This window comes from Dasypus novemcinctus, chromosome 18, assembly GCF_030445035.2.
Source record: "Dasypus novemcinctus isolate mDasNov1 chromosome 18, mDasNov1.1.hap2, whole genome shotgun sequence".
Lineage (NCBI taxonomy): Eukaryota > Metazoa > Chordata > Mammalia > Cingulata > Dasypodidae > Dasypus > Dasypus novemcinctus.
In genome coordinates, this window is record NC_080690.1 from 62167561 (window position 1) to 62179589 (window position 12029).

The 12029-nt window shown below is 58.5% G+C and overlaps 1 pseudogene; it reads left to right on the forward strand.

The window, feature by feature from the left end:
* The first annotated feature begins 2903 nt into the window (after positions 1-2903).
* LOC131274165 (cell adhesion molecule CEACAM6-like) lies at positions 2904-11615 on the forward strand (annotated as a pseudogene).
* Positions 11616-12029: the final 414 nt, after the last annotated feature.

Consider the following 12029-nt stretch of genomic DNA (forward strand, 5'->3'; position numbering starts at 1 on the left):
CAGGGTGCGCCTGAGCCCAGGTGCTGAGGAGCAGGAGGGGAGGAGCTCCCGCCTACCTGAGCCGGCAACGGACAGGTGAGGGCGCTGTCTGCCCAGAGTCAGGACCCCTGCTCCTGCCCCAGGCCCTGGCATGACAGCGAAGGCGGCTTCTCCTTCTCCCCCTCGCTCTCTGGCACACACCCGCCCTCCTGACAGGCCTGGCTCCTGCTCCTCCCCTTCTGCTCCAGACCCTCCCCCGCCCCGCGCTCGGGCCTCAGACATCACGGCGCCCGAGGACGTCACAGCGTGACGCGCCAGAGACGGAAACGCACTGGCCCGAGGTCCTAGAAATGTGAGTTGGGGTCATCTCACTGGGGAGGGGAGAGGCACCGACGGCGGCGCATGTGGCCCCTGACACGTCTACAGGTTGACCTTGACTAAAAATACCCAACAGCACAGGCAGGGGCCTCTGCTCCCCACTGTCCTCTTTGTCCACCAGGGGGCGGCCGAGCGCCCCGCAGCGCGGAGCCTCCCTCAGCGGCGCCCACAGCCCTCAGGTCCCACCCCCACCAGGTCACCTCAGTCCACAGTCGTCCCCGCTCTCGAATCTCCCCCCACACTGGACCCTGTCAGTTCCTCCAGCTGAAGGCTGTTGCTCTGCAGCCTCCACCCCTCTACACTCACCATCCTTCCCCGACAACGTCCACTCGTGCTCCTGACCTCACCTAAAACGTCACCACCCCAGGGCGGCTCTAGTCATGCCACAAGGACACTTGGCACTTTCCCTTCAGTGAGAAGTCGGAAATTGCTTTGTTCCCAGAAAACTGACACACCCAGTCCATCTGTAACCTGTGGTCACTTCACTTCTCCAGGAGGAACTAAGCCCACAGCCGAGTCCTTCCTCTTCTCACCAAGAACCTGACCTGACACACAACTCGAGACCCCAGGTCTAAGAGCTGCCACCAGGGGAGGAGCCCCGTGAGCACAGAGCGGTCAGGGAGGGTCGCCCAGCCCCGGGCCCTGGGCTGTGGAGAGCCTTGGCTGGTCCCTGAGTCCATCCCACCGGCCCCAGGAGTCATGGGGATGCAGGAGCTTGAAGTGCAGGCCGGGAACAGGTCACACAGCACCTGCCTTTGCCTCCATCGCAGAGGGGCTGAGGGGCCCCACCGGCCTCCCCTCCCTGACAGAGGAGCCCCAGGACCCAGTGAGTCTCCAGGAGAGCTGCTCTGGTTCCGGGGGCTGAGGAGGGACTAGAGGAGATGACAGAAGGGGCAGGGGTGGCTTTGATGCCATGGCCCAGGGCTGGGACGGAGGGAAACACGGGCCTTCAGGGCACCAGCTCCAGGCCAGCCCCACCCACAGCCTCCAGGGACACACCAGCGCCCTTATCCTCAGGGAGCTCTGCCTGAGGCAATGGTCCTCCTGAGGCAATGGTCCTCCTGACACTCTGACAATGCACGTCCACTCTGGGGCTGACCCTGCACTTGGGTGGAGTCGGGGCGGCCGGGGACCCCCAGCGAACATGACCCGGGACTGACTCTGCAGCCTGGAGGTCGGAGCCCGTGAGGACTCTGGGGTCAGAAAGGGGCCCACTATGTGGAGCCTGGGGCAGCCAGGGACGTTGGCTGCAGGTCTCTTCATGGACTCCAGGGGGCGCCAGCAGGACACACTGAACAGCACAGGAAATGATTCCCCTGAGGCCTGAACCTGGCCTTGGGTGAGGAGGGGAGAAGGAGCCTGATTTCCATCCTGAGCCCCCACAGGCGCTTCTTTGAGCCCCCTGGGAGCCTCTCTGTCCTGCCTGCTCCTTCCTGGGGCCCCTGAGAGCCCTGTGTTCTGGTGCCTGGGTGCCCCCTCCCCGCTGGGCCTCACCCATGGGAAGAGCGGGGTGGCCAGAGGAGTCAGCAGGGCAGAGGCCAGAGGCCCCTGGACAGTCAGAGAGGACACGGACAGACTCTGCCCAGGGCTGAGCCAGACAGACAGGTAGGGTCTCACTGTCGCCTTCCCTGCGGACATGGGGCCCAAAGCCCACCAGCCCCCACCATGCAGACCCCTCCTACAGGACAAGGAGGAACCTACCCCCACCTCCCAGGTCCTGCCAGTGCCTCTGAGACCCAGAAACCCAAGGCTTCTTCTGTAGAAGCAGAGGCCAGGCTGGAGACCCCGGAGATGGAAGGAGGGACCCCCTCACCCTCATCCTCACCTGCCCCTCACGGCCCCCAGAGCCACGTCTGTGAGCTTCTCACTGGGTGGAAATTCAACCTTCCAGCACGTGTGAGAAAACTGGGAGCCTGGGGAGCCCAGCTGGGCTTCTGTGTCACACAGTGAAATGACCCCCTAGTGCTGAGGGCCCAGGAGAGTCCACAAAGGAGCAGGGGGGCAGTGCAGGTGGGGGTGGGGCCCACTCGGTGTTCAGGGCCCCCACAGCCCTGCTGCAAAGTGTGATCAAATAGCCAGTTTTTTCCCCCTCAGCTCAGAACATGTTAGGTGCAGAGGCTCAGGTGCGCCTCACTTGGCGGGCACACATGTACCTGGGCATCTACTGCAACAGCACTTCTGAGGTGTCTCCTGGTCATTTCACTTCCTTAAAAATTTAAAGCCCAATGGGATGAGAGGGGCCAAGCTGGAGCCAGGAAAACACACAGGGAAACTGAGGCTGGGTTAGGCTCAACACAACCAAAGGCAAAAGTGTGAATGTCTATGTTTGGGGTGGAGAATCATGGAAGGAGAGAGCCGAGTTTGAGTCCCTGGTGGTTCCCAAGGACAGGAAATTGCACAGAAGGAAAGGGAAAGAAGGGGAGACACGGAGGCGGCTGCAAGGGGAGGGGAGGAGACAAGGGCAGAGCAGACCCCGCCCCACCACGTGACCGGGGAAGCAATCCTGCCCCCCAGGAGGCTCAGGGCAGAGGAAGGAAGGGCGCACAGCCGGCGGGGCAGGAACAGCTGTGTCTCCAGCTTCTCTGGGCCAGAATCTTCTCCACACAGGGAGGCAAAGTGCAGGCAGCAGAGACGCATGGAGCCCCCCTCAGGCCCTCCCCGCAGAAAGCGCACCCCCTGGCAGGGGCTCCTGCTCACAGGTGAGAGGGGACTGACCCTAGTGTGGGGGGCAAGGAGAGCAAAGACTGGCCAGGTGTCCTGGGGGGGGCTAGGTCTGAGAGGGGAGAGAGGGCTGTGGTTCAGGGTCTTAAGGGAGGGGAGGAGAGAGGAGGGGGGCTCTCGGCAACAGCCAAATCACGTGAAAGCAATTGGCAAGAGGGAGGAAAACCACAATTGCTCAAAGTTTCCCAAATTAGTCGTCACTGAGTCATGAGTTTTGAGCAAAATGGCAATTTATGTCACAGGGCAAATACAGAATAAAATGACAAGGGACACCAACCAATGCCCATCCAGGAACCTTGGAATTGATCTTTATATTTACTGCTAAATAAACACCAGTCGTGCAGAGCCCTGGGAACATGCATTATCTCCTTCCCTCACAGCACAGTGTGTTCAGGCTTTGGGGAGTCAACAGGGAACACGACAAGCCCCAGCCCTCATGGAGCAAACGTTTATGGGGCATGAAGAAGGACAAGCAAATTGAGGAAAATGTGATGTCAGGTGCTGATGGCGCCTGGAGGAGACAGGGCGGGGAGGGGTCAGAGAGGGGAAGAGAGAGGGGCTGGAGAGGAGCCCGCAGGGTAGGCCCCCAGGACAAGCCCTGGTGTGAGCAGGTGCCTGAGGTGAGGAGAGACCTGCTCAGTCTCCAGGAGCCATCGCTCCACCCCAGAACATGCCCGAGGATTGACTTATTTTCTCTCTTCCCACCTAGTCTCACTTTTGATCTTCTGGAGCCGGCCCATCACAGCCCAGCTCACGATTGAATCTGTGCCAGCAGATGCTGCTGAAGGCAGCGATGTTCTTCTGCGTGTCCACAATCAGCCAGAGAATCCTTATGGCTACAACTGGTACAAAGGGGACAAGTTGGACCCCAAGTCTAACATTTTAGCATATGTAATAGACACTCAACTAACAACCCCAGGGTCTGCCCACAGTGGTCGAGAGACCATATACCCCAGTGGATCCCTGCAGCTCCAGAACGTCACCCAGAATGACTCAGGAATCTACACCCTACAAGTCATAAAGAGAAACCTTCAGGGTGATGCAGCTTCTGACAGAGCCGCGTGTACCGTGAGTGACCTGTGACCTCCGTGTGTTGGGGGAGAGGTGGATGGGTCGATGCGTTGCTGGGCCCACACCCCCTCTGCATTCCCTCCCTGTGTTGGGGTTTGAGTGTGGAGGGCAGGATCCACACAGGGGAGACAAATTGCATTAAATCAGAATTCCCTCCCCAAATCCAGACTCTGCAGACATTTGCTGCAGAGAAAAGGACCAGCCTGCTGGGGGGTCACTTGCAGACGGAGTTGGTCTCAGGCCCACCCTGAGTCCCTCCCCATGAACTTGGCCCTGAGAAACCTTGTAGGACTCAGCTGGGCACTGCCCTGAGGGGCCCCTGGAATCCGCATGGAGGAGCTCAGCCCAGGAAGCCCCTTCCCAGACCCCTGTGCAGGGCTTCTGACTCCAGGTGACCTGGGGAGCCTGTGTCCAGGCCTGGTGTGGCCAAGGGCAGGTCTGACTGGAGCAAGGATTTCCCAGCTGCCCGAGCCCCGAAGCCCCTGCAACTGGTCAGCACCAGGGCTCAGCCCCAAGGGCTCCATCAGGCCCTGGCAGAGCTGAGGCCTTCCCTGAGACCCAGCAGGGAGAGCCCAGACACACGGTCACAAGCTGTGAGCTGACTGTCCTGGGGAGCGTGGGAGAGGCCCAGGAAGGTCAGCGTCCCCAGAGGAGGAACAGGGGAGAGAAGACGCTCCTTGTCCACCAGGGGTCAGCCCAGGGAGCCCTCCACGGAGCAAAATTATAACAAGTGCTGTTTGTTGCAGCTCCTCCAAGTAAATTTTATGCCAGGGGATTGGGAGAACTTCAAACTTAACTCACAGAAAATGTGGCAAACCACGTACCAGTTATCATTTTTCACGTTTTATTGAGGTGAAATCAAGGCACTGGGGGATGCTGTAGTCTCTGAACTGGTGTCCCACAAGCCATGATGGGCATTTCAAAGTCTTGGTCTGTCTGCAGCCACAACCTTGACCTTTCTTCCCCACATGGCCTAATTAGGCATCGCTGGACCAAGAGAGCAGCATCTAATTCAGATCCTGTCCTCATAACTATTCCTAACGTGGAGGGAGAGATTTCAGTCTGGGAAGTGAGGCCAAGTGGAGAATTACTCAGTGTTAGGTGAAGAAATAGTTATTGTGCCAACAATCAGAGCCTGGCCCCACCCTGGTGGCCCTTCCACGTGTTCACTACAAGGACATGAAGTCGCATATGCACAATCAGGAGAGGAGGCCGAAGTGGGTCTGGCACCATCTGGTCACTGCAGAGCCCAGGAGAGGTGCCAGGGACCCTGATTCCCATTGTGCATCTCCCCAACTTAACGCTGCACCTTACTTAGCACTGGAGTGGCTCTGTGCCCTCCTGGACAGAGAGCAGGGGGTCCTAATGTGGTCTGAGTGCCCAGGCTGACAAGCATGTGTCTAGTAACATGAAGACCTGCTCTAATCTTTTAGAGACTCAGTGTTGGCTGAGAGGCGAGAGACGCCAACACTGATAGGAAGATGCCTTTGGAGGATCCATGTACCGTAGAGGGTCACCTTCTCTCTGCTGTCCACAGCGGCATTACCCACACCCTTCATCAGGAGCAGCACCTCTGACCTCGTGGAGGGCCAGGGCTCCGTGAGCTTAACTTGTGAACCTAAGACTCAGAACACAACCTACCGATGGTCGATGAACCATCAGAGCCTCCCAGACAGTGCCAGGCTGCAGCTGTCCCTGGACAACAGGGCTCTCACTATACACAATGTCACAAGGAAGGACACAGGACCTTATGAGTGTTGGACCAGGAACCCAGTGAGTGCCCGTCGCAGTGACCCCTTCACCCTGAAGGTTTTCTGTGAGTAACTTCTGTTCCTCGGTGGCACAGGCTGCTGCCAAATCCATGCTGCCAGGGGCCAGGCCACACTGGTCCTCTCAGGTCCAAGTGCACAGACCCTCAAGCCCTGGACACCCAGGCCACCCATGACTTCCTTCCCAGGCATATCCAGGGATGAGTAGGGGAGTTTGCTCCTGTCTTGAGACCCTTGGGGTCAGCACCTGTGCTGGGAGAAGTAGGTCAATGATCTCAGAACCAGGCTCAGTGAGCACAGGGGCTTGTGGTGTGTGGACCTTTAAGGATGAGGGTGGCGTGGGACATGTTTGGAAGGACACTGAGGCCCTGACACAGACCAGGAGCTTCCCCTTCACCTGATGATGTCACTCTGTGGACTTATTTTCTTTGCTCCAGATGGTCCCGACGCCCCCACAATCTCCCCCCCTGGCTCCAGTTACCCTCCAGGGGCAAACCTCAGCCTCTCCTGCCTCAAGGCCTCTAACCCACCTGCACAATATTCTTGGCTTATCAATGGGAGGCCCCAGCAATACACACAAGAGCTGTTTATGCTCAACGTGTCTGTGCATGACAGCGGACCCTACACCTGCCATGTCCACAACAATGTCACTGGCCTCAGTAGGACCACAGTCAGGAATATACGGTCTCCGGTACATGGCCCCTGGACCAGTAGCCCTGAGCCTGCTTTTCCAGAAAATCCTGGATGACGTTCTTTCTCAATCTGTGTTCAATAGAAACCTGAAAATCCCAAATTCTCTCTACCCTGTCTTCTCTTGTTAATCAAAGCAAATCGTGGTTCCATCTGGAATGTGGGAAGGGGGTTCTCTCAACCCAGAAACCCGCACATAGTGGAAGAGGCTCCATAGATGGGAAGGGAAAGCTCCCTCAAGGTCAGGTTGCTTCCTCTTGCCACTACCATGTCCCTTTCTGTTGTTTCTGATTTTTCCAAACTTCATGTCCCACAGGAACATTCAAGCCTTTGAAGCAAACTCACAATCTTGTTCCCCAGGTGAGGGGTTGACCAAGCTCACTGAGGAGATGAGCAGGACAGAGCTCTGCCTCGCTGCTCTGCCCCCAGCCCTCTGTACCCTGATGGTCTGACACAATCTATGCTTGGACTGGAAGGCAGGGGAAGGACACATGTGCCTTTGTCCTGGAGTCCCTCACGAGTGCAGTCAGTGGACACCTGAGCCTCACTTGGGTCAAGCAGTGGGGAAATAGGAAGAAGTGAGTTCCAGGGCAGAACCATCTGCACAATGTCACAGCTATGTAACGCTGTGGATACTGGCCACATATGGTTCAGAAGAGGACACAGATCAGGATGTACAGACACAGGTGGATGCACCCATAACAGACCTCTTGGGGGGAAAGGGCAGCACCCCAATGATATAATGCACAGACACTGGTAAGAGTACCAGCCTTTCATTAATATGGAGACCACTTCTCTCTAGAGATTTCCTTCACTGTGATGTTCAATCCACAGCCAAATTGTCTTATTCACATTGAGAAAACTTTTAGGTGGAAATTCTGTGGGCCTGAAGGTGGTGGAGATTGGATGAACCATCCTCATCCCGTAATGACTTATGGCACAACAGGAAGTACCTTCCCTACGCGTGTAAAGCTACCCTGCTGCAGTGCTGAGCAGGGCTGGAGAGATGCCTTCCCCAACGTGCACAGAACTGTAGGCAAGGACAGGGGCCTGCTCTCCATAAATTACAGAACTCTAGGAAGATCAGACTCCAAGGGAGGGTAATTTTACTTTCAGAGGGGGTTGGTGCCCCCGTGGCTGGAAGTAGTTCTCAGGGCTGATTCCCCAGAGATGCCAGGTGACCTGTCAAGGGAGCTGCCTCTCTTTCTTGTCTTGGGAGGGGCAGCCCTTGCCTACCCAGGTCATGGGAACACAGACACGTGACTGTCTGCAGGTCTGAGCTGTGCTCTAGTCACCTCAAGAGCTGACTGGGGACCTGGAAGCTGGCTGAGGGCTCTGAGTAGGAGAGAGCTCCCAGGCCCATTCCCTTGGTCAGTCTCAGCCTCCAGGGCAGGGCCTTCCATCAACCAGCAAGTCCATCACAGAAGGCAGGGGCTCCACGGTCCTGGCCTCCCTCACAGCCTCCACCCTGTGGCTCATCAACGGGCAGAGCCTGCAGCTCACAGAGAGGGTGGAGCCCTCCTGGGAAACTTCACCTTTAACATAGACCCAATGAGGATGGAGGGTGCCGAGGATTGTCAGTGTGTGGGTGCCAATGGGTTCCCTTCCAGTGAGAGGCAACCCCTCAGGTGGAGCAAGGACAGTGAGTGTCCTCTCATCCCATCCCCTAGGCTATTAAACTTGAAATCACACTTGTCTTGTCTGCAACAGTTGTTATGATGCACTGGCTTTATACATTTCTTTTGAATGGTCAATAGATTTCAGGTAGGAAGGCCTGGGAAGTCTTGTGTTGAGTCCACAGGTGATAAAAACCTTCACTGACATTGACATTATTTAAGGGCCAAAAGGCACCTTCACCTCCAGATCCCACCCTGTGGGTCGCAGCTGCATTATCTCTGCCATGGAACCAACACCTTCTCGCACACAAGGGTCGCTGTGTCTTGTGCAGGAAGTGGGAGCACTGCACTCTGCACCTGGAGCACGATCCACTCCTGGGAACCACAGCTCCCTCCTCCAGTGGGTGGGCATGGGGGGCAGTGGCTCCAGATTAGACAGGAGGACACCCATGCGGTGATGGAGGCACAGCTGCTCATAGTGTACCCCTCCCCAGGCTCCTGCCCCAAGAGGGCTGTTGGCGAATTTGGAGTGATGAGGTTCAAGCCTAGACCTGGATGAGGGAGATCCGCTGAGGGTCAGGGAGGATCTGGAAGGGGGTTCCCGTCCCTACCACAGATGCCACCCACTCAGTGCACCTCGGGTTTCTCTATGCAGGGTCATTTGGGAATCAGGGCCTCTGGGTTTCCTGCAGGGAGAAGACCCAGGGCTGAGACCCACCCAAGGCTGGCATTGACCAGGAAAGGACTGCTGCCCACAGGGCTGCACCCTCCCCTCACAGAGATGCTCCCAGGGGCACCTGCTTGGGGAGGGGAGGCCCAGGCTAGTCCTGAGAGGGGGGTCCAAGCCCTGAGGGAGAAAGTCAGGCCTCAGTCTCCCTTTCTGTCCCTGCAGATGGTGCTTCTGCCGGGGCCATCGCAGGCATCATGATGGGGGTCCTGGCTGGGCTGGCGCTGACTGCAGTCCTGGGGTGGTTCCTGCTGCGCAGGGACTCTGCAGGGTACGGTGGGCGTCCCAGGGCCTGAATCTACCGGGGCAGCAATGCTGTGTGGAGCAGGGAGGGACGACTCTCTGTGAGAGGGGCCCTGCCCCTGCCGCTCCTGAGCCTTGGCCCCCTGGAGGCCGCCCCCTCCTCCCCGGCTCCTTCCTCCTCAGCCCTGAGCTCCCAAGCCATGGGTCTCACTCCCCATCAGGGCTCAGAGGGAAGAGAGCTCCTGGGGAAGGAGGCCACAGGGGAGACGGGTGAGAAGAGGGAACCGGGGGAGTGGTGAGGGCGGGAGGTGTGCATGGAGGGCCCAGGGTCCCGGCACCATAGATCTGCTGAAGCCTCAGGATCTGAGGTCGATGGCCAAGGTCACACCCCTGATGTGCAGCTCCAGGCCCAGACGGTGCAGATGGGGGTCCTGGCCGTGGGTAGCTTCGTCCTGGGCTGTCCTCACACCTCTCGTCAAGGGGGATGGAGATGCGGGGATGGGCCCGTTGGTGCATTTCCACTGCCCTGGCTGAGGGAGGGTCTGCAGCCGCAGGGGCGCCACGGTCCCCGAGGGTCCAGGACACACTGAGGTCCCTGGTGTCCTGCACCAGGTGCTACGGGCTCCCTGAGGCCCAACCTCCCCTCAGGTCACTCTGGCTGTCGGTTCCTCTCCTGTGCTCTGGGTCCCTCCATGTCAACACCCTCCTGGGCGACACTGCCTGAGGGTCCCTCTCTGAACCCAGGCAGATATGCAGACATGGCTTCTAGGTCTTTCCTCAGCTCCCCTCTCTAGACCCTGGCCCCCTCCCTGGGGCAGAGATGGAGAAAGGAGGGATCCATCGCTGCTCTGAACGGGCCCCCTTTGCCCTCTGCTCTGACACCAGAGCTGTCACCTTCCCCACATGCTGCATACCTGAGCCTGACCTTCCCTAGGGCCAGAAGCCAGGAAGACCTCAGGGAGCCCCGGCCCCCGGCGTGCCCCCCAGGTGAGTGCAGGTGTGGCTGGGAGTGGCTGGGCACCCAGGCTGCCCCCAGTGTCCATTCCCTCAGTCGCTCCTCGGGGCCTCGGGCCTGCGGGGGCTTCAGGGGTGTCTCAGCAGCATAAAGTCCTCCCACGGGGCGCTCCAGGCTGCTGTGTCAGCCCAGACTGTGGGGCCTGGTTCAGGATCACCTCCTGGGCTCACCTACTCCTTTGACCCTAAGATGGCTGTGAGTCTCCCAGGAGATGCTCTCCCAGGACTGTGTCTCCTGGAGCTGAGGACCCCCCACACCTGGAGGAGGGGCCCTGCTCTGCTCACACACCTGGTGCTCACTCTGGTCTCTGCTCCCCAGGTCACGGCTGCCCCCACAATCCCGACTCTACGGTAAGCCTCTCCCCTCCCCATCCTCTGAGCTCAGGATCCCACCTACAGAGACTCGGGCAGGGAAATGACTCACAGCCCAGACCCCTGCCCTCCGGACAGGTCAAGTTTATTCCTATCTGTCCAGGAGCTGGGCAGGGAGCACCATGCCCTGAGCCCACCCTGTGGGAGAAACCTGGAGTCCAGCACAGGGCACAGAGTAGGCCTGGGAGCATCAGCCAGGGGCCCTGGGTCAACAAGCATGAGGGTGAGATGCAGCCGGAAGGGACGGGTGCTGTGTTCCAGGCTTGGAGACTGGCCCTTAGGGACAGAGGTGTCCGTCCTGGCAAGAAGTGTTGAAAGCAGATCCAGGGCACCGACCTGTGGCCGGGCAGAGCAATAACCTTCAGACTCCAGCCCTAGGCTCACTTCCACCCCTGCCTGTCCCCTGACATATGCTCTCTCCCCTCTCCCAGATCCCCCTGCATGACTCCAGGGCAGCCGTTCCTGTCTATGAGGTGAGCTGGGCGATGCCCAGGACCTCCCCACCCCCACCTGGCTGTGCTTACAGCAGCAATGGGGGGGAAGGGGTGGGGACCCAGGAGGGAGGGACGTGGGAGCAGAATCCTCAGAGAAGACCCAGCTGGGGCCAGAGCCTGGGAGAAGCAACACCTGGTTCTGAGAAGGTTACAAGGTGCTCAGAGGCCTCTTCTTTCCTTTTTCAGGAACTTCTAAACTGTGACACAAATATTTATTGTCAGATCAACCCCAAAGCAGAAGTTGCTCCATACTTTCCCCAAAAAACTTGGGCAGCCAAGGGGAGGGGCCACGTGAGACCACAGAGCCTGGGAAGGAGCTGAGCCTGTGCCCGAGGTGCAGCTCTGAGCCTGGGGAGCCGCTGTGTGCTCGGGGTGGGGGCAGGTGCCTCCTGGACTCCTGGAGACCCAGAGAGGCCTCCCTGAGCTCAGGCTCAGCCAGGACAAAATCCTCCCCACCCACCCCTCTGGGATTGGGGGACTTCCAGGAAAGTGAAGGAGCCTGTGACCCGCCATGGATTACTTGGAAATAATTTGAATAAAGAGGACCCTTCCTCTCATTTGGTTCATTTCTACTCACAGGAATGAAATTAATTCACCTGAAACTCTGTTTTCCTCTAGCTCACACTGTGAAGTATTATCTCTAATTTGCCCCACTTCCACCCCTACACTCTGGCAGTAAGGAGTTGGGGGGGCAAAAGGGGTGGGGCCGTGTTAACATGTTCCCAGAGCCTGGCCCACCCAGGAGAGCGCTTGGCTGCCCCAGGACCAGGGGACCCTGCACAGCTCTCAGCACTTGCCCCTCTGAGCTCACAGCTCAGGGCTCAGGATCAAGGAAAACAGGGCCAACTGATGTCCACACAAAGATGGACACTGAAGGAGCAGCCACGGGCATTGGGCACATCATGGGTGTGGCCCCTTCTCAGCCCCCACCTCCTGAGCCCCCTGCACTGTTCCA